Source organism: Polypterus senegalus, chromosome 15, assembly GCF_016835505.1.
Source record: "Polypterus senegalus isolate Bchr_013 chromosome 15, ASM1683550v1, whole genome shotgun sequence".
Lineage (NCBI taxonomy): Eukaryota > Metazoa > Chordata > Cladistia > Polypteriformes > Polypteridae > Polypterus > Polypterus senegalus.
This window is the reverse complement of record NC_053168.1, coordinates 52,337,670-52,349,949: the sequence shown is the minus strand read 5'-3', so window position 1 is coordinate 52,349,949 and position 12,280 is coordinate 52,337,670.

The window sequence follows — 12,280 nt, the reverse complement described above, 5'->3', positions numbered from 1 at the left end:
ATTGTTTGACACACAGTAACTAAGAAGAACGTTCACATTTATTAAAAGTAGACAACATGAAGGCCAAATGAAATGTATAATGAATACATGAACCATGTACTCATCATTTCACTTCTGGGGATGAGTTATCTGAGTAATCTGAGATATATGAGGAGCTAAGTAAGCACAATGTCAACCTACGGTATCACATATAATGTTACAGACCAAATGAGGAAACTTTTGTTGCCTAGAACTAGTTACAGCAAAACATTCTGATTAAAAAAATTTTGTAGCTGTTGTTATACAACATATACTGTAATATATTGTTTCTGAGGTGATTTAGTGAAATCACAAATAATTAGGTTGGGAAGTATTTTGATTAGCATACACTATTCTAGTCAGTATGATTATGTTTCATACCCAGAATGCTTATTCTGCGCTGGGGGTAACTCAAAATTACCTTACACAGAAGTTTGTGCATACATCCAAAATCGTCAGTGTAGCTTGACAATTACAAAGCAAACACCAATTAAAAAAAATTCAGACTGATACAATAGCTCTATTGATTACAAAAAGGACATTTAATTAGAAGGTTAACGTAAAAAATAATTATTCTGATTTACTGATGGACCACCATACAGGGTGAGTTATTATTTTTATGTTATTTTTCTCTTCTTAGCAGAGTGTTACACCCACCACAATGTTTAAATTGTTTATACTGTATATACCTTGGTGATGCACTCTTCTGATGTTCAATCTAGTGCTCAGACTGACTAGTATGTCAGAACTGCTGCTATTTGTTAAATATGAATTCTTTGCTTATTAATGCTTTATTAAAACAGTTTTCCGAACAAAGAAACTCAAATTTATGTTGCAATTTTAAATTAACTAGTCCTCGCGCATTGAAATTAAGATGCTTATAATTTGGTTTGGGTGTCAGGTGTGAGCATGCTGTATTCAGACAGTGGTTACTTTGTTAGGTACACCTTCTTGTAAAAGTAAATAGCCTGCTACTCCAAGCAACCAATCATGTGTCTGCGGGTTGCATGTGAGTTGCTGTGTATATCCTGTAGACATGGCCAAGAGGTATAGTTGTTGTTCAACCAAACATCAGAATGGATGAGACTTTAACTTTGTTCAATTTTTCCTATTATGTGTTTTTTTCTAGCATCTGAGAAACATTTGTTTTCCTTGGAGTTTCATATGCTTCAGAGTCTAAAATTTACAGAACATGGTGCAATAAACATCCAATGAGCATCTGTACTGTGGACAAAGAATACCTTGTTAATTATAAAAGACAGAGAAGCAGCAAAGTCAGACATTGCAAAATGGAGGGGCCTGGAAATAACTGGATGGGCAAGCCATAAGCTATTTTTAAATTCTGCATTTTTTTGTGAACTAGAAGTGAATTCCAAGGGGTTCCCCTCTTGAAGTTTAGTATGGCTTGATTCATTCAGTGGCTTTGCCCTACAGACAGAATAAAACATGCAACTTGTTCAAGCTAAGACAGATCAGAAATACTCAACGAAGAGCTGTTTACAGAAGTGCCTCTTTGAATGGACAGCATGTTGGGTCTTAAAGCAGCTGGATTACAGAAACATTAGATGCCCTTACTGGGTTCCACTCCTGTTCACTCAGTAAAGCATCAGCTGTCCAAGGAATCTCAATGTATTCTGTGCAATACAGAAGATAGGGTCAGAATTTGTCATAAACAGCTTAAATTCATGGGTTCACCCTACCTTGTGTCACCAAAACAGGCAGGCAGTGACAGTACAATGTTATGGATAATGCAGTCTTGCTCTTCATTTTACTTTTAGAACCATCTACTGTATGTGTTACTGACCATGCCCATTATTGTATGGCCTCAATCTACCCTTTCTCAAATGGGTATTGCCACCAGGATGATGAGTCATGTCTCAAAGTGACAAATGATATCTTAATAACCTTGAACTCAGGTTCTTGTACAATCTTAGTTTTATTAGATCTCAATGCATGCATACAGTAGACCATGGGGTTTTGTTAAAATGGCTTGAGGATGAAGTTGGCATTCAAGGCTGTTTACATAGATGGGAACTTCTCTGAGCCAGCACCTCTCATACGAGGTGTTCCGCGAGGTTCTATTTTGGCTTGTCTTTTATTTTCCCTTTATTTGCTCCCCGGAGGACCATCTTTCAAAAAACATGATGTTGTTTCTCATCGTTATGCTGATGATGCACAGCTATACCTCAAAGTTAATCCTGACATCATTTCATTGGTAAAACAAACTGAGGGAGTACTTTGAGGATATTAAATATTGGTTGACGCAAAATTTCTTACAATTAAATGAAAAGAAAACAGAGGTCATTATTTTTGGTTTCACCACATCAGCAGTTGAAATCGGCACTCAATTCATAATGATGTCAGGAACCTACATATCATCTTTCAGTTGTCACTAAGCTTTGATTAACAAATTTCTTTTGTAGTAAAGGCCAGTTTTCACCAACTGAGACAAATTTCAAAATTAAATTTTTTTCTTCCACAGAATGACTTGGAAACAGTTGTTCATGCCTTTATCACATCCTGGCTAGACTATTGTAAGTCCTTATATGTGGGACTGACCACATCTACTCTGTCAGTACTTCAGCTTGTTCAAAACTCAGAAGTTTTAAATTTGGTCTAAAAAAACTGATCTTACCTCACCAATATTATCCCCTCTCCACTGGCTACCGGTGAGATGTGACGTTGATTTTAAAAATTTGTTATTTGTTTTTAAAGCCTTACATGGTCTAGGCTCCAAAATACATCTCTGGCCTCCTTCACTCCTACTCACCACTAAGAGCATTGAGGTCATCTGGACAACTACTCCTCGTAGTTCCAAGATCTCAGTTGAAGCCTAAGGGAGATAGAGCTTTTTCAATTGATGCTCCTAGCCTTTGGAATGGTCTGCTTTTCTACTGCATTTACAGGGGTATATCACTCTAGGGAGCATTTTTAAAAGACTTCTTCTTCTTCTTCTGGCTGCTCTTGTTAGGGGTTGCCACAGCGGATCATCTTCTTTCATATTGTCCTGTCTTTTGCATCTTGCTCTGTTACACCCATCACCTGCATGTCCTCTCTCACAACATTCATAAATCTTTCCTTTAGGCCTTCCTCTTTTCCTTTTGCCTGGCAGCTCTATCTTTAACATCCTTTTCCCAATATACCCAGCATCTCTCCTCTGCACATGTCCAAACTAGCGCAATCTTGCCTCTCTGACTTTGTCTCCTAATGTGGACAAAAGGAGAAAACGGAGACTAATGTCTGCATTTTTAAACAAAACTCTAGTAGTGTGGATGAGGGCAAAATAAGCTGCTCTACCGGAGATGAAGAGAAATCCTGGTGTGATTTTGAAGACTAGCTTTCAAAGATGAATTCTCAAAAGAAGATGATTTAATATATTCCTTCTCTTCACTGCATACAATTGATTAACAATTGCAAACAAAATGAGTCAGGTGGCTCCATTATCATAAAAGTTTCTATAGCAGTTCTTCTAAAACAAAATGCAACTGCATATTGTAAATTTACTCTGCCTTTGGAAACCAAGGGATAAAGAGCCGAAAATAACTATCTTTGCAGAGGGGATTTTTACCACTTTAAAGCAAACACAAAAAAAAAACTTAATTTAGGAGGTTCTAATATTTGGTAATATCCACACCCTTGGTCGAAGTTAGTGAATGACCACATTGTATCCCTTAGGCAAAAAATGTCAGAAAAATACAGTATTAAAGCTGCTTGTCACTGACTGGTCCTATCTGGTGACATAAGTAGTTTAACTTTTTTAAATATTTTGCAACACATTTTCTGAACTACCATAGTTGTGACCAAGATATACAGATGAATAAAAAGAAGGAAAAAACTAATATTACAATAAAATCACAATAAAGTAGTGCATCTCTTTGGGTTACAAGGGGCACTAGTGATATTCCAATATCTATGCAGCTGTTATTTCCAGGTGAGTCCTCTACTATCTTAGCCTCATATCGAACTTCCTTTATTCTGCACCAAGCATTTGTTATTTACGCCACTGGTAAACCTTACCAGCTTGGCAATTCACCTCAGTAATTACTGGGATTGTAACTCTAATTTCCTGTGCCAATAATTATAGGGGCCAGAGCAGTGAAACCAACTAATTTCATTGTTAGCAGGCTGTAGATATTTGAGTAAAAATTCAAAACATAAACAGATATCTCAATTTTGTAGTTAAATTGCCTTCTAAATTTAAAACTTTAACCCTAAGCTAAATAATAAATTGTTAAGGTGCCTTGACTAGCACTCCGCCTTGGCTAGAAGGCTCCTAATATAATTCTATGTAGCACAAATAAGGTCCCTGTAGCCTGCATTTCTCATTCCCGAAGCTTCTGAGTCATTCGCTGTCTGTCTCTGCATTCACTTTTAAAGAGGCAGCTTGCTAAGCAGAGCATGCTGTTGAGTCTAATTAACTGTAATTTCCCACATGCCTCTAACACGTGGCAATTAGCACACCAATTAAAGCCCATTAAACATTATTACAGTTAACCCTAAAATTAGCTGAACCTTGACAGAATGTAAATTAATTCTGAAAATCTGGTTTAAAATGATTTACACATATAGTAGGTGAAATAAACAGTGATGTATAAAGTGTTTAAACTAAGGTGTTAAGATTGCCAGGTTATATGACCACGTTTGCTTCATCTTCAGAGCATACATCTGGGCTCATCAAATTTTTTGTATCACTGTGTCCTCTGGAAGGTCTCAGCTGTAAGAAGTTGAGCATCAAACACTGCAATGTAACAGTTTTGTGCTCTGGCTCTAGAATAGCTTGGCAGTCTTTATTGACAAGAGATCTTTTACCTTCAGTATGTCATATCTGTTCTGTGTCTCCTTCCAGTGGGCAGCCTGATCCATTTCAAGTGGCTTCTTTCCATCTGGAACAGCAGTGATTCTGAAGTTCTACTGGTCTATGAAGCTTTCATGCTGCTTCGGAGAGTGAGCTTCATAACCCAGCAGACAAAAGTAATTTCAGACCTTGATGTCATTTATTTGGCCACTGTTCAAACCTCATAGCCATCACTAAGCATAGAGATGTAGACAGAAAGGTAACTTGAACACTTCATCAGAGAGCACAGCTTCCTATATACTCTCATGGGCCATTGCACTACCTAGGCTTGCGCTGCTGAATTCCGATCTCATAATCACTTTTAAACAATATCATGATCTCTGAAAAAGAGTATTTTTCAATCTAAGCAATCAGGGAAGACTCAAAATGATTTCCATTAACATCATCATAAAAGTGTGTAATTGATATTAATGAGTAAAATAAATCATATACTGATTACATACTGCTAGCCACATTACCTGTTAAAGACAGCTAATAGAATAATTTAAAAGCAATTGCTATCTCTTGCCCTATGTTCATTTTCAGCTACTCTCTTGAGCACATTCCTATAAAACCTGCTTCTCATGCCTCCCTTGTGAGTCTGACACTCACACTTCATCACTTGTCATGTCACCAAAGCCAAACTGACCAATCAGATTGCTCAGAGGGACTGGACCTACAGACTTTAGTGTTTTATTATATAGTGGACTGACATTTAAAAAAAAAAAAGGTTACTTTTTTAATTAATTCATAATCAAAGACGTGGGAGTTCAGGTTGTAGTATGAAAAAGGTATAGAATTGGCTAAAACATAGGAAGCAAAAAGGTGATGATCCAAGGAATGTAATCAGAATTGGGCAAGGCTAAGAGTGGTGTCCCTCAGGGCTCAATGCTAGGCCCACTGCTATTCTTTATATAAATGATTTGGATAAGAATATAAGTAACAAGCTGGTTACGTTTGCAAATGATACCAAGCTAGGTGGATTGGCAGATAATCAAGACTCTGCTGAATCATTACAGTGGGACACAGTCTTGGACAGATTTGTGGCAGATAAAATTTAATGGAAGTAAATGTAAAGTATTACACATAGGAAGTAAAAATGTTAGGTTTAAATACACAGTGGGCGGTCTGAAAATTGAAAGTACACCTTATGAGAAGGACTTAGGAGTCATAGTGGACTCAACACTATCAACTGCCAGACATTGTTCTGGAACCATTAAGAAGGCGAACAGAATTTCATGGTATATATCACCCTAATGTGTGGAGTACAAGTCCAAGGAGGTTATGCTCAAGCTTTATAATGCACTGGTAAGGCCACATCTTAAGTACTGTGTGCAGTTTTGATAGGATACAAAACAGACATAAAAGTGCTAGAATAATTCCAGAGAACAGTGACTAGGCTAATTAAAGACTGCAAGGGCTAAGTTATAAGGAAAGATTGAAAGAGCTGAGCTTTTTCAGTTTAAGCAAAAGGAGATTAAGAGAAGACATGATTGAAGTGTTTAAAATTAAGAAGGGAATTAGTAAGGTGGATCAAGACTGTTACTTTAAAATTAGTTCAACAAGAAAATGGGGGCGCAGTTGGAAACTTGTTAAGGGTAAATTTCACACAAACATTAGGAACTTTATCTTCACACAGAGAACCACAGACATATAGAATAAGTTACCAAGTAATGTGGTCAACAAAGGACATTAGGGACCTTCAAAATGCAACTTTATTGTGGAAGAACTGAGTAGATAGGGACAGGCGAGTTTTGTTTGCTAAATGGCCTGTTCTCGTCTAAATATTTCTAAGGTCTTTCTGGTATTCCAAATGTAGGTATATCGTTGGCATGCAGTTTACCATTTTTCAGACATATATGCGAGACAATACATGTATGCTTTGGTGTTATGGCCATGTAGGTTGACCATGAAAAAATGGAAAGAAAATAAACGTGTCTTGAAATTACTGAGGTAAACGATCTACCCTAAACTTGCATTTTTCATTACACAGTTTTTAGAATAGGAGACTGGTCTGACAGCAGTGAATACAAGGCAGGAAACAACACTGGATGAAATGGCATTACTTTCCTGGGTACACTTCTGCATACACCTGCGCTTGCTCTCATTCACAGTGGGCTAAATCAGAGAATCCAATTTACCTGATATGCTATTCTTTGACAACTGGGAGGAAACTGGAATGGGAGCAAGACAGACTGTGACCTGGCTGGGACTAAAACAAGAACAACTACTAAATCATTTATTTCTATTGCGCATTTTCATAAATAACATGTAGCTCAAAGTGCTTTACAAGATATCAAATAAAAAGTTGCATGAAAAAAGAAAAACAACAAATTAGTACTAACTATGGTGGGGGGTATGGATTTTGCAATAAGTACTTTGTACAATTCTGTAAATTATGGATTTGTTTTTAAGTCCTTCATGATTATAACAATAAATCTGATGCTGTAGTCAGATGGAAAAGGCGGACAGAAAAAATAAAACAAAACTCCAAGTTTGAGATGCTGAAGAATAAACAATCTGCAGGAGTTCCAAAGCCAAACAAATCACCCAGCCCCAACTGGGCATTCTACCTAACATCAATGTACTTAAGTAGTTCCTTATTGTTTTCATGCTTTGTACAACAAGATTTGATGCAGTGGGTCTAATCCACAGTCATTTTAACACCATATGCGGCTCTACTGTACTTTAATCAGATGGTGGTGGTATTTTGAAAACAAAGAAATGTAGAGATTAATGATAATGATAAAAAAAAAAAAGCAAAACCAAGCCCCTGTTACTCTGTAATATTAGATGAAACTCAAGTAAATGTTTTAACAGATTAACTCTCTAAAGTGAAACTCCCTAATGAATGTTTTACAGTGATGTCTAATCATAATAATGTATTATACAATCTTGTTACCAACAACATGTAGGAGCAAATATGCCCTATCAAGCAAAATTAAAAATAAGGAAAACATTTAAAAAAGGGTGTTAAGGTCAAGGAAGTGATTAGAACCAAGACTTTCTACATTCTTCTACTTATCTGTGACAAGATCTGCTGAAAGAAGGGTGGAATTTCCTAATTGCTGTGTTAATCATCATCATACTGATACTAACCCAAAAATTATTTCTTCACGTTCCTATAGTGTCTAAAATAAAATAAATAGGGGTTAAAGTGGATTAAATGAGTTTCAAAAAGTTATGTTATGATGCCACATGCATTATGCTCATAATGTGTGGAGGACTGCTATAACATCTAAGATTGATACTTGATTTGTACTAATTGCTGTGTGGCCCATAAGGACTACTCTGCAGGTGACCCTGAAGAAAATGCAAAGAATCCCAAAAAAAAATGCAAAAGCAAAAAAAAAAAAAACCCTTATTATAAAGCGCAAGGATAAACAAAAGGAATACAAGTGTACAAAATAAGCAAAGGAAAACAAAAAAAAAAAAACTTTTTAACCCTTATTGGCCTACCCAAGCAGGATTTGTACCACAGTGTAACAGGCGGAATGACTTGCACACATCCCCACCAAAAGTACAAATACTTCTTCTTCTCACCTCCCATTACTTGCAATTAATTTTGGTGAATTTGATAAAGCCTGCATCATAGACGTTAATCTAGAAAAGAAAAGCAGACCACAGAAACAGCAGCACTGCTTTGATTCTGGGTACCGCCAGTTTGCAAAACCGAGCACAATAATATGTACGCAAGGAGAAAGGCTGCTGTAAAAATGTGCGTGGCTTTACGGCAAGTTTAGTTTTTATAAATCTCAAAGTGTGCGTGGAATCAGGGGAACATAATATTTTTTTGCGTACATGCCATTTATACAAGAGGCCCCAGAGAGAGAGAGAGAGAGAGAGACACAGAGAGGTTAGGAGCAGACACTGTTATAGGGCATTGCCACACCCACCACATGACAAACCAACTCAGGATCCCAGATTAAGACACAAGTGCAGCCATGCAATGGGTGACACCTCGGTACCACACTATTTCAGATGGAATGGAACAATGTGAGGTTTTTTCATGGTGGCTGGAGTGCCAGTTCTGCCACAAAACCCCCAGATTTTTCCTTGCAGGCCCCAGATAAGGGAAATATCGTACAAAAAGATATATATATATTTAACTTGCTCTAAAATGTTGCTTTCACTCCCAATATACAATGTAGTTTAAATATAAATATATATATATACATACATATACACACACACACACATCCCAGCTGAAGAGAAGCCATTGGAACAGTACAATCATCATGCAGTTCTTCAGTGGGGAATGCTGATGAATGCACATCATCCATTTCAGCAGAATGTAGATGCAATGAGGACGGCTTCTTGCTTCTCGATGGTTTCTCCCCATTTTATATTCTCTTTTTTTGCCAGATATGGGCAACTGTCAAATGATCTGTGTATTTCTCAAACCCACATAGCACTTTTTGCTCTAATCACTTATGGCTTCTACAGACAGTGGCCTTGGCCATATTTTATATAGACGTGTATATTTGAACCCAATATATACACAGAGAGAGAGAGAGAGAGAGAGAGAGAGAACATCGGCACTTTTTAAATAGCCAACCTATGTCATCCTTCATTTGTTTCTGTCTATTTCCCTGGAAGTTTCTCTCTGTCAGCTGATTTGCGTTGTTTCAGCTTTATGGCCTAAATGAGTAATGTGTTTGAAATAAACTTCACAGATCACAGTGCCACTCTTCAAACCTATGGCTATAGCTAGTTATCAAACATTTCTTCTGTTTGTCAGCTTTGAAATAGCCAAGTTCCTTAGTGCTCATAGCTGTATTATATATGCATTATACTTCTGGATGAGCTGGATAATTTGGCTGTCATAGCTCTCATGCACACAGAACACTATCATATGACTTAAGGCAAAAACAAACATATCTGAATTTTGTCAGATTGAGTCAGAGATTGGCTGAGTCGCTGGCGATGTTCAACTATATGGCTACTCTGGTCTTGCTATGATCATGTAAATGAAATCTATGACTAAAAAGCACTGAAGAAATCATGTAATGCGATAGGGTCCTAACTCAAACAATTTGAAGCCAACGGTCAGAAGGCTTTATAGGCTTCATTCCTAAATGTACTTCCTGATAACAAAAGAAAGGAACACATAACCTGTGCCAAATCATAAGTCATAAAGCTTGGTAAAGAATTCAATATAAACAATTAATGTAAACGTCTTGTGGGAGACTCCATAATCTTGAACTGCCAGGAATTGCACGGCTTAAACTTCATTCATTTGACATGGTGATGTCATGTACTGCATGCTTCCAATTAACCTTGGCAGTTGTGAACAATTAACTCAAAATATGGCAGCACCCATAAGAACAACAACATGATGTCACCAGTGAGCATTATTTTCAAATTTCTTAAATGTGTATCAAGTAAGAGATTCTTTGATCTCTACGCCTCCTAAAATTAAGTCTCAACAATGTGAAGAGAAATATTATTACTGCACATTCCTATGTGTAGGGTCAACACGAGGAATGCTAGGACAGTCCCTTTTTCACTTCTGTAGCCTTGGACAGTGTGGTCTGAGTATCAAATTATAAATAAACTGAAATACAGTGGGGGAATCAACCTCATCTGAGTTCACCTCTCAGCAGTAGATGCTGTATTGTGTTAAAAGTACAAAGAAAGAGAGAGGAAAAAGCATAATCGTCACACAGTTTGCTTTTTCCAGATGGGATTAGTGCTTGTGCAGTCAGATGATGCCGTTATCTACCCCAGTGTTTCCCAACCTCGGTCCTGGGGGTACAATATGGCTGCAGGTTTTTGTTCCAACCAGCTTCTGTTTTTAATTGGACTCCTGGGCAAATTAAGTGATGTGTTATTTCCCCAAGTTCTGTGTTTGGGAACAATATAGAAATTAGAAAAAAAAGAAATTATATATATATATTAAAATGTACCAAGTAGTTATATGGGAATAATGTATTTTTTTTTTTTTAACAATATTTTCATCTTGATTTTCATTCTACTTATCTAGGTGTTCTAATTGTTTAATTAATCCTTTATTTACTAATTAGTGGGTCTAATGCTAAAGTAGTTCCAGCCTTTGATTATTCAGTGTTGTTTGCCAGCGTGCCTGCTCTGCTCATTTTTAATTGTCATTATTAAGATATAATGAAGGGAAAAAACTGCACAGGGAAAGGACAAAATATAATGAAATTAACAAAGGAGAGTTAAGTATTTAAATCTATAGCAAAAGCAGAAATATTTTTAAATGTCTTATAAATGTAAAAATCATGCTGCTGTGCTTTTCTGAATGTAGAATAAAAGAAAAATACTAGCTAATTAAATGAGTTCAGTGTCATCAAGTGTTGGCACCGATTAGGAATCTGGTTGGAACGAAAACCCACAGCCACAGTGTGCCCCCAGGACAGAGGTTGGGAAACAATGATCTACCCCAATACATGCATAATAAGAGGTCTAATGGTGCTTGGTCTGGATTCTGGGGTGATAGAGTACAAGCTTTTTCAAAGTTTTCAAGAGGTGAGGGAAAAGGCCAGAGGGCTTTGATTTACTACTGTTTTCTACTGAAGGAATATTTGATAAGGCTGTCAATACAAAAATAAGGGTTCAAATACTCATACTAAAAATAAGTAAATATTCAAATGTTTGAATGTAGTTTAAAATTGTAAGCGCTACTACAAGTACATTTGTATTTAAACTGCCTTGGTATTTTATATTTTTTTAAAAATGTTGCTCACAATGCACCTACACTGATGGGGCTTTCATGAAAATGGGAAATGTCTGGAAAGTGACATGATTAAAGAGAAGTGGAAACAGGACACTTTTCATATATGCGCTACAAGCATGTAACCTATGCAAAATCATTCAGGATTACATAACTATACACTTTTAGTCCCTGCACCATTCCCCTTCCTGAAACCCCCAATCTGCTATTTGAGTTTCTGGTCCTTGGGTGAACCTGTATTTTATATATACACCAAGGTACAGCAAAACTATTCCCATTTCACAAATGGACTTACTGAAGTGGTACAGTAATGATCTTTAAGTATTTCCTCCTCACATAAAAATTCTGCAACTAACTTTGTATAGTTGTCTGTCTCTCTCTCTCAGTCTCTCTCTATCTATCTATCTCTATCTAAAAAAAAATCCTGGGAGAGAAAGATGGGAGACGAGATGTGATCTTCACATTAAGATCACGTTAGACACTTAAGACCTGCGAGACAAAAGAGATTGGCCACGGAGTGTCTCGCGTTGACGTAGAACATGAGATTCTTGCAAAACACACCCTACTTACTGTACAACCAATATCAAATAAGACCACGGGCAGTAAAACACTCAATCGTGTAAAGGCTGCACACACAGATCCAGGGCTCTCAGCGCATATAAAGCATATAAGGACAATATGTTATAAATGAAACATCGACAACTAAGCGAAGAAGAAAGTAGCATGGCGTA